Source organism: Emys orbicularis, chromosome 1, assembly GCF_028017835.1.
Source record: "Emys orbicularis isolate rEmyOrb1 chromosome 1, rEmyOrb1.hap1, whole genome shotgun sequence".
NCBI classification, from domain to species: Eukaryota; Metazoa; Chordata; order Testudines; family Emydidae; genus Emys; species Emys orbicularis.
In genome coordinates, this window is record NC_088683.1 from 15,407,345 (window position 1) to 15,427,713 (window position 20,369).

The window sequence follows — 20,369 nt, forward strand, 5'->3', positions numbered from 1 at the left end:
CGTTGGCGCCCCTACCCCCTGCTTAGTGAGGGCAGTTCAGCTGAGGGTAAACCAAGCACAGTTCCGCTGCCCTAGAGACTTTGCAATCCCTTGATTAACATTTTGCTCCGATCATAAACAGGCGTTCATTGTGAAGTGCACAATACTCAGTTTACAGCTAGACAGACTTGATGAACATTCCTGGCCTGAAAGAAATCTGTTTCTCACCTTTTGGTGACCAGCCCCAAGAACATAATTTTCAGTATATATATAGACCTCCTTACATATTATCCAGACATACACTGCACAATGATTGAGGGCCAGCTTTCAGTAAAGACTTTATGAGACACTCTTTCAAACTAATATGTAGATAGCAGACCCAGGAGATCCCTGTAACCCTTACACACCCCTGTGCCCTCTGCCAGTTGGCAATACTTAGAACTGAACCAAGCAACCTCTAGCTACAGAAGCACAGTGCACTACAGATTGTGCTAAAGAGCCATGTTTTTTAGCTGTCACCTGAAATAGATTCACATCCTCTATGGATCAAACACAGTGCAAGATACATATACCCATCTCTATAGCTGATCCACTGAGAATTGAGAACTGCTGCTATCATTTGGCCTGTCTTAAAAACGGAATCTGTGCTCTCTCTGCTAATGGGCTCGGTTCTTTAGCTTATGTTTTAGACGGTGATGCAGTATAAAAGGGTCCCAATTCCTAGCTGTCAACCAGTGGTATGGGTCACTACACACCTCTGGAGGCCGAATTGCACACTACATTTTAGAAACACTAGATAAATATAGGTTACTCACTGCAGCAATGCACATTAATCTGATCCCTCCACTGACCACTGCCATGGCCTGCAATATTTCTTTATTTGTTCATTTGGTATTACATTTCCAGTTATATCATAACGGTTAATAAAACTTAATGCCTAGGAATCATTCTAGCTAAAGGAATGGTGGCATGATTCCATGTCTATCCTCTAATGGTCTTTTTATCCCCCTCCCCCCCGCCTTCCTGTTCAAAGGTCTGTTTTGTATAAAGAAGCCGAAAGAAAGGTTAGCTGGCTATGCACAGAAAGCCAGGAAAGTGTGCTTGGTAGCAAGTTTTTTACGTGGTTACTTGGAAACCATTAAAATATTAAAATGTCTACAAAAGCAATAAAATGATCACAGGAGTATGTGGTGATATTTAATTTTCCCACAAGTTAAATATCACTGATAATTAACTGTTAGAAGTTTATTTTGAAATGACATTTCACTGGAATACCAGACCTTTACAACATAATTAAAGGGTTTCTCATTGTAATGGTGCCCTATTCCTGGAATGAAAGCTTTTAAAAAATCATTTGTGAAACAGACAGATAATTTTTAAAACTCCTCCCCCCTCCATTTAATTTTGGCCATTTCTTGTTTTGGCTGCTTCTCTTTTAAACAGCGATCACAACAGCAGTGTCAGATAATTTGTTTCCCTGTGTAAGATGGTAAAACGATTGGCTTATGTTAAAATTAAAAAAAAAAAAGTGTTTTGGTATTTTATTTGGACTAGGTGGATCTTTGTTTGGTTCCCAGTTCACGAAAGCATTCCTGATCAGGAAGGACACATAAGCAAATTTTTAACTTCCATTAAAGCCAGTAGGACTTACCTTGTGCCTCAGTTTCCCTATCTGTAAAATGGAGATCAGAATACTTAGTTCCTTAGTAAAGTGCTTTGAGATCTACTGATAAAAAGCTCTATACAAGAGCTAAGAATTATTAATTTACTATGTACATGCTTAAACTTAAGCATTGTGCATCACTATACGACATAGGCACTGCCATACTAGATCGGACAAGTATTTTATTTAAGTTCCCTGTCTCTGACAATGGATCGTACTAGCCAGTTCAGAGGAAGGTGCAAGAAAACCTACAGTAGGTATTTATGGAATAACCTGCCCACAGAAAAATTTTCTTCCTGACCCCCACAGTTAGAAGTCTGCTTATGCCCTGATGCATGAGGGTCTCTATCCATATCAATACAGCTTTTTAAAGAAATCATTGTCACTGTAACTCTGTCTTCATCTTCTTCAGAGATAGCACTTGATAACAGAAGTGAGATGTTTGATCTGGTAACTTGAGCACTGGCTCTGAGTTTTAAAAACTCCTGAGTTCTAATCCCGGTATTGACATGCCTTCCTCTATGACCTTGGGCAAATTGCTGAGCTCCAAAAATTCCAGGCCACCCTTTAAATTTGGGTGCCCCACCCTTAGACTCTGAGGATAACCCTTTCAATCTTGCATATTTCTAATTGGGCATCTAAATTCATCTTTAGGCACCTAAGCAGCTAGCTTTTCTAGAAGCTGCAAGTGCTTAACACACCTGAAAATTAGGCCATTTGTTTAGGCAGCTAAATATAGATAAAAGTGCCTCAATTTTGGGCACCCAAACTTGAAAATTTTAGCCTAGGCGTTCAGAGTTGGAGACTCAAAAAATGGAGGCACTGACAATTAAGAGGACACATTAGAGAGGTTCATCATCATGGCAAACCCCTAGCTAGGTCCTTAAAATAGTCTTTGATGTTGTCAGTTGGATGTTCGGTCTATGTTTGTCAATGGTGATCTTATCATGCAGCAAAGCTTTTGGCAATCACCGGATTGCTGATGGTGGAGTGGCATTTTTGGTAAACATGTTTCTTAATTCATTGGTCTTTCATCCTAATAATATTTGGCCTATAACATTTCTGACTTGTTTTCCCTGATGTGTAAAATGGCAGTAGTAATAGGAATATCTCACAGAGCTGTTGTTAGGATTAAGGAGATGTTATGTAGCACTTAGAACATTAAATATGCTATGCTAGTGCAAGTATACTCTTTTACAAACTATCTGATGTCCTGGTTAATTAAGTTTTTTGGAACAATTTCCTTCCTTCCTGATACATGAGATTAGCTCATTCTTCCAGGCAATTGTCTGAGCCAGACCATGACCCAGAGTACACTGAAGTTCTTTTGGCTTTCTCAAGGATGTTGAACTTCCTTTGATGTGCTGTGAAACAAGTTTATTATTTTTTAAAGGGAACTTATTGCTACTGATCTGTGCCACAATGACACACCTGGAAACCAAAGTCTCTTTGTCCCAAGAGCAGATAGAATGCAGGGAGCAGCAGTGCAAACTCGCCTCGGATACCCCACCAAATATTCTTCAATACTGACCTGAAAGAAACACATCATGGGAGCAGAAAAGAATTCAGTCTCTGCATGTGTCCTCCATGGTGTCAAAGGTGACCCCGCAGGCGTATGATGTGGTGATCTTTGTTATATAATGCAGAGATCAAGTAGCATGGTACATACTGGATGGATACCGAATTCATTTCACGAAGGTCATTGAGCAGCCATTAATGAGAACAGATTTCAGGCTACACCAACTATAATAGTGGAGACTGATTCCAGTGGCTACTAATTCCTTCTGACGTGGCAGAGGCATACCTCTAAGATGTCATCATTTTGACAAACATCACTCATGTTAGTCCCAAAGCTATGTGTGTTCCACACAAGTTTGCTGTCTCTCACTTTAATTGCTGAACATTATTTACATCAGAGAAAGAGATGAATGAAACGTAGGTTATAGAAGCGTCTGACGAAGTGGGTATTCACCCACGAAAGCTTATGCTCCAATACGTCTGTTAGTCTATAAGGTGCCACAGGACTCTTTGTCGCTTTTTACAGATCCAGACTAACATGGCTACCCCTCTGACACTAGGTTATAGAAGGTTATTTAAACAAGGAAGCTCACTGAATTTCAAGTTTCCTGCCTGACTCTTTTTAAATTTGGGTCTTTGTCAAGCATTTGGGCATAGGCAGGTTGTGAGGTATGGAGAGAGGTGTTATCCTTCCATACTCGTGTCCCCTATCAGGTAACTGGGGCCAGGAAATTAAAAACAAAACAAAACAAAAAACAAAAACAAAAAACCACATTCTCCGTTGAGTGCTCCTGTGTGTTGCACCTTTGTTATGTGGCATCAGAAACAAATTCAATCTGCTGGCAAAATGGAGCAAATGAAGCCACCCGAATCACTGATTTTGGAAGGGGACTGGTAGAGGTAACTACAGCACTTCCACTTGTTTCCAGTAAAATTTGGGATTAGCAGAAGAACAAAAACCCTTTATGTCAGCATCTAACATGCTTCTTGAACCAAAGAAAATTACCCTTCGCCCTTACAAAAAGAGCTGTCTTCCAAGAAACCAGAACATGGCATTCTTGTCATAGTCAATCACACCCATTGTACGGGGAAGGGACTGTTGTATTCCAAACAGAAAGCAGCTGGAAAGCGGCCAGGATCTGCACCAAGGTCCTATGTCAGGATCAACCACAAGAGTCAGTTCCACAGGAGGAACAGCAGCCATCTGTACAAAACCAAAGGAGGACACGGGGGCTCTGTTGCCTAAGCACACTCAGAATGCTGCTCACTGATAGTGCTTCTCTGCTGATAGAAGTAACTCATATACACTAGCAGCAACAGACTCCAAGTGGGTCTGTCAACTTCAACCAGCCACTACAAAAGGAGGCATGTCCTCACCTGTAGGGCACTCTCTCATACCTGGATGCGGTGCTGCAGGGGAATTTGCCTCTCATGCCCCCCTCCCTGGTGGCCAAATCCTTGGCCAAAATGGCCAGTCCCAGCCAGAGGCTTCTCCTGACTCCCTCTTTGGGTTGTATGTGGCTCAGCCCTCTGGTCAAGTCATGCAACAGTTCACTCCCACTCCTGGGGTTACAAAAGTCCAACTTAAAGTCCAAATCAAATGTGCAAACTAGTTCTTCTGCCTCTCGCAGGCCCCACTGCTGTACTCTGCATTCTTGGCCTACTTCTCCTGGCTCCTACAGAGTATCTCTGATCTTGCTTCTTCCCCAGCAGAATTCCCCTACTGCCTCCCTTCACCAGGGACTCCAGCAGTTCACCTTTGAGGACCACACTGCTCCTTTTAGGCCCAATGAGGGCCTCCCCACCGACAAAAGCATACTCTTCTCTCTGTAGATCTGTTTCTCCTGTTGCAGGCCTAACTCGGGGCTCTCCCACATAAGAAGCCTATGCTGCTCCCTGTAGGTTACTCAGCCTACCTCAGGGTCTTCCCAGAGGCAAAATCCCCACCTTCCTCCCTCTACTGAGTTCCCAGCTCTATTTAAGTAGTGCTCTCCCTGATCCATCACCACAGCTGAGGTAAGTCTTTCTCATTAAGCCCCATTACACCCAGCTGGGATCACTAATTGGCCTTTATGTTACCAGTTCATAAGTGAGGCAGAGGGATAGTTGCTAAGTCCTGGGCAAGTTCTGAGCCCAGCTTGTCTCAAAAGGCCTGTCAGCCCGTGACAAGGTATTTTAATATCAAGAAGAGGTTTTGTGATTGGAAAGTCATAGAAGTTTAGGAATGGTAATGATCTCTAATATTTATAATATCTGATGCACTTTTTCAGCAGTAGATCTCAATGCAATTTACAAAGGAGGTCAGTTTTCTTTATCACCATTTTATGGGTGGGGAAACTGAGGCAGAATAAGATCCAGGGCTAGATATGGAGGTCTGACTAGAAAGCAGGCATGTATTTTTAACAGTGAGGGTAACTAACCACTGGGACAACTTATGTAGTGAGGTCGTGGATTCGCCATCATTTGAAGTCTTTAAATGAAGGCTGGCTATCTTTATAAACAATACTCTGTAGCTCAAACAGAAGTAATGGGCTTGATGTAGAAGTTACTGGGCGAGGTTCTGTGGCCTATGCTATCCCTCAGGTCAGACTAGATGATCCTAGTGGGTCCCGCTGGTTATAAAAGTCTATGAGCAAAAGGCAGAATAATCCTCTCCTATGTTAGGGAGTTCAGGATGTCTTCCCACAGCTCCACCCTAGACATCTCGGTGTGTGTATTTAATTGACTGTGTTAGTTTGTGGTTGTTTCATATGGCTTTATTTTATTTGCATTTGATTTTGCTCTCCCCCACAAGTGAAAGGGGGAGGAGGGTGAAAGGAAGACGTCACAGTTACCACAGAGTGGAAGATACTCTCTTGAGCACGTTTGTACAGATCCTAGCACCATAACAATGAGCTCTTCTGCGGGCAGCAGGCTGGCAGAGTTCCTGTTGAGTGATTATTTTAATGCTGCTGCAGTTTTGTCGTAGTCCAGTAGAACCTCGGCGTTAAGAACACCTCGGGAATGGAGGTTGTTCATAACTCTGAAATGTTCGTAACTCTGAACAAAACATTCTGGTTCTTCTTTCAAAGTTTACAACTGAAGATTGACTTGATACAGCTTTGAAACTTTACTCTGCAGAAAGAAAATGCTGCTTTTAACCATCTTAATTTAAATGAAACAAGCACAGAAACATTTTCCTTACCTTGTCAAAAAAATTTTTGAAACTTTCCCTTTATTTTTTTAGTAGTTAACACAGCATTGTACTATTTTTTTTGTTTGTTTCTGTTTTTGTTTTTTTTGTCTCTGCTGCTGCCTGATTGCGCACTTCTGGTTCCAAATGAGGTTTGTGCTGGACCGGTCAGTTCCTAACTCTGGTGTTCATAACTGAGTTTCTCCTGAATTGATTGTGATAGGGCAGCTAGAGCCTTGTACAGGCATCTTCTTCTTACTTAATCAGAATAAATAATTCAAGTCCCAATACCTGATTGCAACCCATAGGCAGCTGTAGAATTTAAATAATAAATGAGCACTTCCATATGATAATGCTCGTACCCCTTGCTACCTTCTTACATTACTCAGCGGTTTGTATGTCGATTAGACCTATTGGGACAACTTTTTGAAACTACCTACAAGTAGCCCCTCCGCCCCCAACCTGTGCACGCCAGTTCTGCATACAGGGTCATTTGTGTACACAACCTCCCATTCCCACCAGTAGATGAGTCTTCACAACTCAAAGCAAGATTCAAAACAAAATTAATTGTTCTTTTTAAAAAAAAAAAATCTTATTTGTTAAATGAAACAGTGGTGTATTAAAAAAAAACCACTTCTTTACATTTCAGCATTTCACCACCAGTATCAAAATCTAGTCAATTAAATCACAACAGTCATTTAAATAGTATTAAAGCCCCAATTCAGCAAAGGTACTTAAACATATGCCTAACTTCAAGCACATGAGTAGTTTATCTGCTTAAGTACCTTTGCTGAATTGGGGCTTAAAAGCTGAGAGACTTGCTAATATTTTTTTTAGATGAGTGCCCCAGAACCTTGGTATATAACTGTGATTCCTCTGTATCCCCTTGAGATGCTAGACAAATGGACACAATAGACAGCAGTAGTTTGTTCACTGACCTAAGGGCATGCTGGGAAACAGGGCCTCTGAAAAGGTCATACAGATATCAAGGTGCCAGACAGTTAAGCTTTGTATGTGAATAACAATCCCTGAAAATCAATATGATAGTTGTCTAGTGACAAGGATAGCCAACCCTGCACAGAGGCAATACGGTGACTTGCTTTCAAGCAACTCAACCACCATGCATGAGAATTTACCACAAAATAAAGCCTTTGATTAAACAAACCAGCAAAGGAGTTTGTAGTAACTAGGACACAATCGGCAGTAGATAGACACTAGCACAAATTGTCTGTGTTTCAAGAGAGAACCCATATAGGGGAATTGGAAAAACGTATGTTGGAAACACTCTGGAGGATACAAAGAGGCAGTTTGGATTTTAAATCATTATGATAACCATGCAACAACACTACTTGGAACTTGCCAATATCTAATTACCATGATGTCAGTCATTTAAGTGCTGAGTTGCTAGCTGTAAACCTTCATCTTTTCCTTCTTTTCAACGATTTAACCCCCACCCACACAAACAGAAATGGAACAAAAGATATGGCCAGTCAATCAGCAGCAAAACCACCCCCAGATAATCAAGAAGCAGAGTCCAGGAGAGCATTATGCATGGGGGAATAAGAGGGTTATCAAAGCGAGGAACAGCAAAACAGCTGAATGGTTAGGGGCATAATACAAAATTATATTTAGGGACCAATTCTAGGTAATGTATTGAATGGGGAAAATGAAAATGATATCAAAACACCATTTAAAGAGAAGCAGTGCAGCCCAGTGGTTAGGGTACTAGAGTGGAAGTCAGGTTCTTAGCTCTGCTGCTTCTCTGCTAAATATCTGTTTCTCTCTTTCTCCTCCCACCCTAGGTTGGGGCCTCTAGATGCTACTGTGATAGCTCTAATGTATTTATGTTCTATCTTTCTATATAGACGTATATTTCTGATTAGGAAACCTCCCTAGAGAAGCTAGAGAAAAGGTTATGAAGTCTGAAAATAAAATGCCTGTTTTGGTTTCAGTGATGGTATATCGCTATCTGTACATACCTTGCTAGATATGGCAAGTATAAATATGGATATGGCTAGCATAAATATAATGGGAGCACTTAAAAAAAAGTTCATTCCAGTTTTAGGAACAGTCATAGTTTCAGCAATATTTCCTGTACTTAAAGTGGGGAATACTTTTAGAATTGTAATGCCTTTAGAACTGCAAAGAATTGGCCACTGTATCTGTCTTAAATCTTATATGGCCCACATCACCACAGTATCTGAGAGCTTCACAGTGTGTAATGTATTTAATCTTAAAGCACCCCTCTGAGGCAAGGCAATGCTACTATCCCCATTTTACAGATGGGGAACTGAGGCACAGAGAGGCTAAATGATTTGCCCAAGGTCACACAGGAAGTCCTGGGAGAGCAGGGAACTGAAGTTATTTCCAAGCTAGTACCCTATCCAATGAACCGTCCTTCCTCTCCCAGAGAAGATTTATTTTTATTATAAATTAATAACCATCATTTCTATAGTCCTAGGGCTGCTTTGACCTGTACAGACCCCTTAAGGGCTGTTAAACCAATCCGGGATCACTGGAGGGCTAGGGAGCTCTGACCACACTCTCAACATGTCCCTGAAAGCAGGTGGCAGAGGGCCAGCTATGCTGATTGGGAGAAACTGCCCCAGGATTGCTCCTTATAGTAAGGGAATCTTCAGCTGGCCTCTCAGGGCAGGTCTACACTAACCCCCCAATTCGAACTAAGGTACGCAACTTCAGCTACGTGAATAACGTAGCTGAAGTTCGAAGTACCTTAGTTCAAACTTACCTCCGTCCAGACGCGGCAGGCAGGCTCCCCCGTTGACTTCGCGTACTCCTCTCGTCGAGCTGGAGTACCGCAGTCGATGGCGAGCACTTCCGGGTTCGACTTATCGCGTCCAGACAAGACGCGATAAGTCGAACCCAGAAGTTCGATTTGCTTGCCGCCGAACTACCGGGTAAGTGTAGACCTACCCTCAGGCTAGCTTTAAATCTGCACTGTGCCACCATAGGGGAGCAAAGCTGTCTTGGTGGGGTCCAGGACCTGACCCAATTTCTATTGTGAAAAGTATAATGGCTACGCTGTTTGACTATGAAGATACTGGTGTTACACTTAAGCCCCTGTGAGGCTAGTTTCCCAAACCTGAAGAAGAGCTCTGTGTAAGCTGGAAAGCTTGTCTCTCTCCCAAGCAGAAGTTGGTCCAATAAAAGATATTACCTCACCCACCTTGTCTCTCTAGGCTACAGCTGCACACATTTTTCTGTACTTTGCCTGGTAAGGATTCTGAACACCCAGTCGATGTTGCTCTGGCAGATGAGATCATTTGCTGGGTGCTGTATTTAAAATAAGTTGATTAAACTGAACAAACTCTGCAGGGCTCATCCTCATACAGAAGCACATGTTTCAGGCATGTAACTGAGTGAAGAGTCTGTCTCTGCTGGAATTTGGAGGTTTCTCTGGACCAAAAGCAGCAGCTTGTGCCACTTGATCTGACTGAGCATCAACACCTAGTGCCACTAGACTCTCTAGAGTGTAATTTAACCATCTATTACCCCTGTAGCCACTAGAGGGTGCAAACACATTAACTACAGCTCTGACTTTTAACAAGGTGCTTGACTCCAAAAATACAGACACAAAGAGATTTTTTCCAGGGCATTTCATATTTGACATAAGTACCATTTACCAGGAGAGTAATGGGCTTCTGTAGCCTGAGATTTTTGCATCACGGAGTCTCCAGTTGAAGTTGGAGCTGCGTACAATGAGGACAGCTGGTAATTTTAGAGAATCAAGGAGAATAGAAGCTGGCAAAGGTGCTGCTGCATCCCTTTTAAAAAGGTAGCAAGGGGAAGAAGCAGTGGGAGCAGGTTTCAGATAAGAGTAGAAAGAGTGTGTCTGTGCAGAAGGGGGCGGGCTGGGGGACTCAGGGGATGAGAGAGGGCATGGGAAGGATGTAACATTGGGAGGGGGGACAGAAATAGATGGTAAGAGGAGGGGTGGGGGACATCCCAAAAGATATGAGTTGGAAGAAGAGTTCAGTTTACAGGATGGACAAAAGTTCCAGACTATTCTTATCTTGCCAGATCCGTTTCACCCATCCTTAGGGCCACACTGGGGCATTAGCAGCTATTGCCACAACAGTGAGGACAAGCACCATGCCACAGGCTAGGCAGAATGGGTTTGGGAAGGGAGTGCACGCACCAGCAACAACCGCCAACCCTGTGACAAGAGAAAGTGCACACTTCCCCAGAGGGTAGCGTGAGACGAGGTTTGGACCTTTTCCCATCCCTTTGGGTTGTCTAGCCATGGCAGCTATGCTAAGGTGTACCTGGACATTGCTCTCAGGAAATGCAGGTACCAAGATGGCAAGTGCAGCTCCAACATTTCAGTGATAACTGAGGCATGTTTGAGGTTAACTTGTTGACTGAACAAACAGCAAGGAATAACCTGTAAAGACCGTTCTGCTGCTGCCGCAATCTAGCCTGGCTCTCTTCTCAGTCTTTGCTGCTGGTTATTGGCCCTGCTGTGAGTGTTGGCATGAGATGACAGAAAAGGTGGCACTGCAATAGTGTGTCCCGGGCCATGTGACTATGTTAAGCTTTTTTGGTTAAGTTTAACCAATTATAGCCCACCTCTCATACAAGTACACAAAGCTGGGGGGAAATGTTCCGTGTGTCCTTCCCCACATATGCACCTGAGGCTAGAGCAGCCTAAATTTGGCTCGTAGTTAATATGTCTACAGATGTACACCAATTAATAAAGAGCGGCACTAAGATACTAGAGAAGGGCAGGCTGCATAATACTTCTATAGCATTTGACATTTTCTAAAGTACTAAATAGATAACATTAACTAGGTAAGTCTCACAACTATGGGAGATGTCCCCCCCCTCCTCAACCCCCCGTTTTGGATAGATGGGGAAATTGATAGAGGTGCAGGGCAACATTTTCAAAAGTGGCCCCTGATTTATTTTCAAAGCCTCAATTTGAGACAATTTGGGCCTAATTTCCAGGGGTCCTTGGCCCCACTGGATCCTCAATTCATATTGACTTGAAAATCTTGCTGGAAGGGGGAAAAGTCCATAAAGTGGATTGACGGTAGAGCGGGGAATGGAACTCAAGGAGTCCTGTTGCTCTTATAAGCTCTGTCTAGCTTTAAGTACTTACTTATATGACCATCAGCACTGGAGTGGTCCAGTACCAAGCTCAATCTTTCTTAACAAGAGTATTTGTCATTACTGCTACTTTTGAAGTGGTTTTTTAACAACTCAGAAGTACTGAAAAATCTAAAATGCTGCAATTTTTTAAAATACATGTTTCCTTTCACTGTCTACAGTCTGTTTCGGTGGCTGTGGCTCGGGTTACCTAGGAAACTGCTGCAGGTCAGGCCTTGATTGGTTGTGTTGACGGCTTGATTGCAGTGTTTCAGGTGGTGGGCCTGTGAGTGCAGCACACAGCCAAGTAAATACACATTTGTGGGCGCAAAGAAACGGCATGGAAGATGGATTGGGGAAGGGTATGACAGAAAGCAGGCATCCAGGGCTGGGGTGGAGCGAAGGGGGAAGGATTGCTGAATAGGAGACCAAGTCAGAGATGTAGGTCCTCTACTGTAGGACCTTGAAAGCCAGGCCAAGAAGTTTGAATACGATGACCAGGGTGATGGTGTTCTAGTGAAGTTACTCAAAGGCAGATCTAAGGCACTGTTATCTGGTGGACCGTACTGAGGTTCTGCAGAAGATGGGAGTTCTATTCTTGCCTCTGCCACTGTGTGACCTTGAGCAAGTCACTTCACCTCGGTGTCTGCTCCTGCCCTTGGTCTTGTCTATTAGATTGTAAGCTATTCGGGGCAGGGACTGTCTATCATGTGTTTGTACAGCCTCTAGCACAATGGAGCCCTGGTTCCTGTTGGAGCCTCTAGCTGCTGCTGTAATACAAATAAATAATATTCATCAGAGGGTGACATCTTTGCTTCCTGCAACAGCTTATATGTTTGTTCTTAGAAGCCTGTATATGTGGATCAATCCTGACACTACATTGCTTCTGAAATCAAAGCAAACAGTGGCCCAAGTTGGTGTATATCTCAGGGAGAGAATGTACCCTTTAGAGAGTAAATAACTGAAGGGGAAAATGGCAGCTCAGAATGTCTGTCTTAACTCTTCCCACTTCATTTTTTTTTCCAGCCTAGCCCATGCATACTGAAAAGCTGTTCTGCACTGGCATCAGAGCATAATCACGTAGCAATTCTCCTGGCTAAATCCCATGTTAATGTTCTGAAACATAAAGCTAGAAGTACACTGTGTCCGGACTCAATCTGAGAAGGGGATTTTTTTTATTATGCTCCAGGAGCTCTGGATGGGGTTTAATTTTGAACTTTAGTGGAATAATAACAATGTGCACTTCAGAGTCGTTCTGCCAAAAAAACTTGCACATGGTGGTTATGTCATGTTCAGGTTCCTTATGGGATTCATAGATGCTATTGCAACCAGACATAAACAGTACCCAATAAGTGACTGTGAATCTCTGGATGAGAAACCATTGCTTGTTTTCAGTGTGTGCCATTCCATTTATTTTCTTACCAATTTGTAAGCAGGTCAGATTTTTTAGTTAAGTGTAAAGTACCAGTTGGGAATGATCTGAATTCAAATCTCAGGAGATAACTAACTTTTGTTATCTATACTGTGGGAGTGCCAAAAAGCTTCAGCCAAGATGTTTTGTGATGGTACTGGCCATACCCATAATGAAAGTCGGTCCCTGCCCTGAAGACCTTATTGTCTAAACAGAGAAGACACAAAAGGTAGTGAAGGCACAGAGAGGTTAAGTGACTTACCCAAGGTCACATAGTAATTAAGTAGCAACGTCAAATATAGAACCAGGTCTCCTAATGCCCAGACCGTGCACTATTCACACTGTCTCTCTTCTTTTAACAGCATATCTTTCCTTCTCATGCAAACATATAACTCCCATTTGAATTAATCCTTGATTCCTCCTCCTCTTCCATTTTCCTAGGTTTGCACAGTTGATTTTTAGTAACTGTCCCTTTATTCCATTGTTCCATTATTTGTATACTCAGAGAACTACCTGTATTTCAATAATCTATGTGTATGAAATGAGATTAAGGCAGAAATTGAATGAATCAACCAGTGAAAATAAATAATCAAGTAATTTTTAAACATGAAAATGAATCTATATTATTATGCAGGTACCACCAACTGAATCTTTTTCTTCAGACTTTCCTAAGCCACAGTGCAGACAGATTAAATGACATACACATGATTATATTTTATGTATTTATTTATTTTTCTTTTAGTGCTGACTTTCTCTGGCATATTTCTTCCAGGGGATGAATTAACTAGCATCTATGTTATGGTACATAGAGGGAGCTGTTGGCATAGGTTTACTAGCTCAATCACAGTGAAAATTTTCCATTGTTACAGAGTACTTTATAAGATTCAGTTATTACTTTAAATGGGAAAAATCACATCCCCATCACTATATGATAGAGTCACATCTAAAAATCTGATCAGCTTTAAAGTACATAATTCATAGCACAAACAGTATTTTCTCCTACAGAAGTTCTTCTTTTGCCAAAGATTGTATTCCTTAGTTTATATAAAATATCTCGAATAAACACGGTTTTGTAGGGAATGCCAATAGCGACTTAATTAAATAAGGGAAAACTTGCTTCTCCATATATAATATTAATCATATATATTGAAGTTTCTCTTCTGAACAGTGCATTATTATAATGTCTAGAGGCATTGATTAGGAGTTCTCCCTATTGTGCTAAGCGCTGTACAAACATAAAACGAAAAGACAGCCCTGCCCCTTAAAGACAAGTCTAAGACAAGACGAGAGATAAGTTGTGGATACAACAAAGGCATGGGCGGGGGGGGGAGAAAAGGTAACAATGAGACTGTTTTGACTGGTGTTTTATTTTTCCCTGTTTGTCTTGTACTTATATTGGACCTTGCCCTGAAAAGTGATGAGAAATACCTTTAGCTTCTGTTACGTTTGGACAAAATTCTGCACCCACAATTGCAAAAAACCCCATTCTTTTCAATGGGAAGAGAATCTAGCCCACTGGGAGCTAAGGGTCTTTAAGGGTATCAGTAGTAAGGGTGTCAGCATCAGGATGGCCCAGTGGTCTTAGGCACTAGACTCAAGCCTTTATCTTCCCCTCAGCTGGGGTTTCTGGTCTCCACGTGGAGGCGTGGGTTCAAATCCTACTACTACCATGTTCTCTTGAGGCTATGGGTGCTTAAAAACAACAAGGAGTCCCGTGGCACCGTAAAGACTAACAGATTTATTTGGGCATAAGCTTTCATGGGGAAAAAACCTCACTTCTTCAGATGCCTGGAGTGGAAATTACAAATGCAGGCATTATATAATGACTCCTGAAGAGAAGGGAGTTACCTCACAAGTATCTCTTCAGAGGATCAAGTCTATAGGTGGTGGACCTGTTTCTCATTTGCACTACAGTCCCATTACACCACTCTGGCAGTGCAGAGGGGCTATAAATCACACTTATACCTATTATATGGTCCCTTTGCACTGCTAGAGTGGTGTAAAGGGGCCATCATGCAAATCAGTTCCCATTAGCTCCCATTAGCTTTTGAAAGTAAGGAACATGGCTATATGTGTCTGAAATATATCAGTCCATAATAATCCAGGTCTGCTGGCATTCAGGGCAACTATTTCTGCAAATTGTTGGAGGGTGGGGTAAGAACTGTGCTGGGGAGCGGAGTTTTCTGTATGATGTTTTGTTAGCGGTTCCATTCCGTTAGCTGTCAGTGTGTACGATGCTGTTAATTTTATTTCTTTTTTTCCTAACTTGTGTCAGGGCAGCTAGGGGTCTGAGTAGGCTCCAACTTTATATTACTGCAGATACCAAATAGATAAAAACTGCATGCAGTGCTATATAAATGATTTTGTAATAATAATCATGGTTGCCTTGAAATGTAGGGATGAAAGTACCAATTAGGTAAAGAATAACCTATCCTGACAAGAAAACTTAATTAATGTCTAGAACCAAACCTTTTTTTCAAGGCTCAGAGGTAGAATAAGCAGGTGAACTTTGGGGTTTTTAACGAAACCTGGATATTGACCCATACACCATGTTCATCTTTTGGTCTTGGACACCACAAAGAAATTGGATCAACTTTTGTTTTAGGCAGTTGTACTTTGATTTTAGAACAGAACAATTTATAGAGTTGAATATGTACATTGCACAGTTGGTATTAAATAATAGTTGGCTTATAACACTTTATTCTAGTAATTATGGGATTAATTATTTTACAGTGTATACACCTGAGTGAAACTGTAGGCACATGGGAATGTCTGCGTTCCTCCTGTTTAGCAAATGTCCGCAACTTGAGATCAAACAAAAGAGAAAATTGTGTACAACGCTGGAGTCCTGTGTCTGCCTCAGAGAGGCTTAATCATGTTCCCATTTGAGTCAATGAGAGATTTGTCACTGACTACAGTGAAAGCAGGAACAAGCCCTTAGTTAAAAACAGCTTCAGATGGAAGACCATTTGTAAATAAAACAGTGTGGCTTAGTCTACTGCTCAGTGCTCTGCTGAGAAAGTAAAATAGAGGTCTCTCTAGATACTAGGAGTAACGAGGACAACTATATGACTTCTCTCCCTTTGAAGATTGTTTGTTTGGGCTGTTTATGAGTAGGGCCCTACCAAATTCACTGTCCATTTTGGTCAATTTCACGGTCATAAGCTTTAAAAAATTATTAAAATCTGAAATGTCATGGTGTTGTAATTGTAGAGGTCTGGACCCAAAAACGAGTGTGGGGGGGGAGTTACAAGGTTATTGTAGGAGGGGGTTGCGGTACTGCTACCCTTACTTCTGTGCTACTGTGCTACTGCTGGCGGCGGTGCTGCTTTCAGAGCTGGGTGGCTGGAGAGCGGCAGCTGCTGGCTGGGATCCCAGCTCTGAAGGCAGAGTCTCTGCCAGCAGCAGCACAGAAGGAAGGATGGCATGGTATGGTATTGCCACCCTTACTTCTGCACTGCTGCTGGCGGGGCGCTGCCTTCAGAGCTCGACACTTGGCCAACAGCCGCTGCTCTCCAGCCGCCCAGCTCTGAAGGCAGTGCAGAAGTAAGGGTGGCAATACCGTAACCCCCTAAAATAAGCTTGTGACCCCACTGCACCTGCCTTTTGGGTCAGGACCCCCAGTCTGAGAAACACTGGTCTCCCCCATGAAATCTGTATAGTGTAGGGTAAGGGTACGTCTACACTTACCGGAGGGTCCGGCGGCAGGCAATCGATGTTCTGGGATCGATTTATTGCGTCTGGTTTAGACGTGATAAATCGATCCCGGATCAGTCCCGGAAGTGCTCGCCGTCGACGCCGGTACTCCAGCTCGGCGAGAGGAGTACGCGGCATCGACGGGGGAGCCTGCCTGCAGCGTCTGGACCCGCGGTAAGTTCGGACTAAGGTACTTCGAATTCAGCTACGTTATTAACGTAGCTGAATTTGCGTACCTTAGTCCGAAGTGGGGGCTTAGTGGGGACCAGGCCTAAAAGTACACAAAAGACCAGATTTCCCAGGGGGAGATGAGATTTCATGGTCCATAACGCATTTTTCAAGGCCATGAATTTGGTAGGGCCCTATTTATGAGTCGGGGGCAGGAAATGGTTTTCCCAGTCCATGAGAGTTGAAGATTTTGAATTTTTTTCCTTCTGAAAAATCAATCTCAATTTTTTTTTGCGAAGGATCATGTCAATCAAAATGCTTTGTGTCAATAATGATTTTTGGTCTTTTAAATATTTTAACCTTTTTTCCATAAATGAATTTAAATTTTGAAACAAAAAGTCATTTCAAAGGAGATAACAAACCTTGTCATTTTGGAAATGTTGAAGCAACTTGAAAACTTTTCAACAACTTCGAAACTTCTTTCAAACATTTTTCATATTGGGAGATTAATCTAAACCGACCCTTTTCCCTGAACAGTTTCTGTTTCAACATATCGACATTTTCCAATGAAAAAAACATAATGTTGGAAAATTTCCAGCCAGCTCTAATGTTTTTAATTTAAATTTACGATAAACTTTTCCAAGCTGAGGCCCCAATTCAGCAAGGAACTTAAGCACAAGCCTAATTTTAAATGTGAGCAGTCCCATTGGCTTTAATGAAGCGATCTGCATGTTTCAAGTTCCACATGTGCTTAAGTACCCTGTTGAACTAGGATCTAGATAGCTACATAAGTTACTTTCATAGGTGCAGAACACCTGCAGCGCCCACTGACTATTTATGTGGCCTTTTATTTAACTGTTTAACTTTGTGCACCCAAATTTTAGCCCAAGTGTTTTATGAAACTCTAAATGGGTAATTTTTAATTCTTCCATACATGGCATGGAGGCAGTGTAGGCCGCGGTACTTCGAGATTTGTTGTTGTTGTTTTTTAAGGGGCGCAGGAGGCATACTTTTTGGTATAAAGTAAATGCACTGAGAAATACTGAATGGAAAATTTTGTAATCCAGCCATTTCATTTTGAAGAAAACTAAAAGCTAATCTTAACTACTTTCAGTTCATGACAGTAACAGCTGCTGTAATTCTAGTGTTGAAGCAAAGAAGTTTTGTATTGTGGAAAATATATACTAAATTGTTCCTAACTATCTCTGAAGATCTTATTGTTGGATTTCTTTACCTCACTTATGCCACAAAACTTGTCTCACTGTGCTTTGCCTTTTCATAGAACAATTCTCTCCATGGCAACACATCCCTCAAAATCATAAACACTTGGTATTAAAAAAGTTTGGATACACAGACAGTCCACACAGACCCTAACAGCCCATAGCAAGACTTGGGCTTCAGCCTGAGAGGAAAGACCTGAGCATTTATGTTCAGCACTGAAGTCTCTTTGAGGAAGGACAGGAACAACTGGTGATTCACTGCTCTACAGCCAAAATGCTTCTGAAATAAATGTAGTCAAACTTTACTAATTCTGGGTCACTGAGAACGAAAATGATGCTTAAAATTGTTGATTGGCTCTAGTTTTCAAGATATGCTATTGGGTCAGTATATACGACCCTTGACTTGGGAATGGCGGAGGATAAGTGAGTTATAAAGGGAAGGGATCTCAATTTAAACCAGAAATGACTAAAATACATCTTTGACTGGATCTATGAATAAATCTATGACTGGGTTTGGACAGTACTTGCTTTTTAGGCAAAACAATGAATGATGCAATCTGAAGCTGGTATTGAATCATACATGATATGAATTGCATCATGTTATTCCTAGAAGTCATGGATGATGCAATCATAACGAAGCTGAACAAATTGCCCTATATCAGCTCTAGAAATCATACAGTGTCGTGCTCTCTTATTTGTCAGTGTTTGATTTTGCAAAGGGACACATTTCTGTTTAGCCAAAGTGAGCAGAGATGCCTCGTACTTGTGTGAACAGTGCAGATAACTTCTGCTATGTTTGTGGTGAAGTGACTTTTGCATCACAAAAGCGCAGTATAACCACTATGGTTAAGAAAGCCTATCACCTTTATTTTGGCTGCAAAATTGGAGATCAGGACAAGAGGTGGGACCCACACATATACTGCAACACTTGTGCAACAAATCTTCGCCAGTGGTTGAACAGGAAAAGGAAATCTATGCCTTTTGCAGTGCCAATGATTTGGAGAGAGCCAACAGATCATACCAGCAATTGTTACTTCTGCATGGTGCCTCCAGTTGGGAAAGGTGTGTCAAAGAAGAAAAAGTGGACTGTGCATTATCCAAACATTCCATCAGCTATACGCCCAGTACCCCACGGAGAAGGACTGCTGGTTCCTGATGCACCAGAATCATTCTCACTTGAGTCAGACGAGGAAGAGGATGAAACTTCTGGTCCTGAACCATCAATATCACAGGACCCACATTTTCTCCCATCCTCCTCCTCTGAACACAAGGTGAACTGAATGACCTTGTCAGGGATTTGGAACTACCCAAGAGTAAGGCAGAACTGTTGGGCTCCAGACTACAGCAGTGGAATCTCCTGGCAGGTGATGTTAGGGTTTCCATGTTCCGTGACCATCAAAAGGATCTTGTCCCATTCTTCTTCATGGAAGGTGATCTTGTAGCCTGCAACAACATCGATGGTGTGATGGCAGCCCTCAACATCGTTCACGATCCAGATGAGTGGAGACTGTTCATTGATTCATCGAAGACGAGTCTTAAAGCTGTTTTACTGCATAATGGCAATGTTTTGCCATCAATTCCAGTTGGTCATGCAGTCCATATGAAGGAAACCTATGACAACATGAACAACTTTTGAGGTGCATAAACTATGACCAACATCAGTGGCAGCTTTGTGGTGATTTGAAGGTTGTTGCTCTCTTGCTTGGGCTGCAGACTGGATACACAAAGTACTGCTGTTTTCTCTGCGAATGGGATAGTCGTGCAAGAGATTCCCACTACATCAAGAAAGATTGGCCACTCCGACAGTCATTGGAGCCTGGGAGGAAAAGTGTTCAGCATCCACCACTTGTTGAATCAAGGAAGATTTTGTTACCACCCTTACACATCAAGCTGGGTCTGATGAAGAACTTTGTCAAAGCCATTGACAAAACACAAGCAGCTTTCAAGTACCTCCATGGAAAATTTCCAAGGTTAAGTGAAGCTAAGATAAAGGAAGGTGTCTTTGTTGGTCCTCAGATTCGTGAACTTCTTCGAGATGATGCATTTGACCATGCACTGCGTGGCAAGGAAAAGACGGCATGGAAAGCCTTCCAGTTAGTGGCAATAAATTTTCTCGGAAACAACAAGGCAGACAACTACAGGTTGTTGGTGGAAAACCTCCTCAAGGCATACAAAAGCCTTGGTTGCAACATGTCACTAAAGATACATTTTTTGCACTCTCATCTAGATTTTTTTCCACCGAACCGCGGAGCAGTGAGCGACGAGCACGGCAAGCGATTTCACCAGGACATTGCAACAATGGAGAAACGCTATCAGGGCAAATGAAGCCCATCAATGCTTGCAGACTATTGCTGGACAGTGACAAGAGATGCTCCATTTAATGAATACAAGCGACAAGCCAAGAAGCGCCGAGTAGACACTGAATAGGACTAA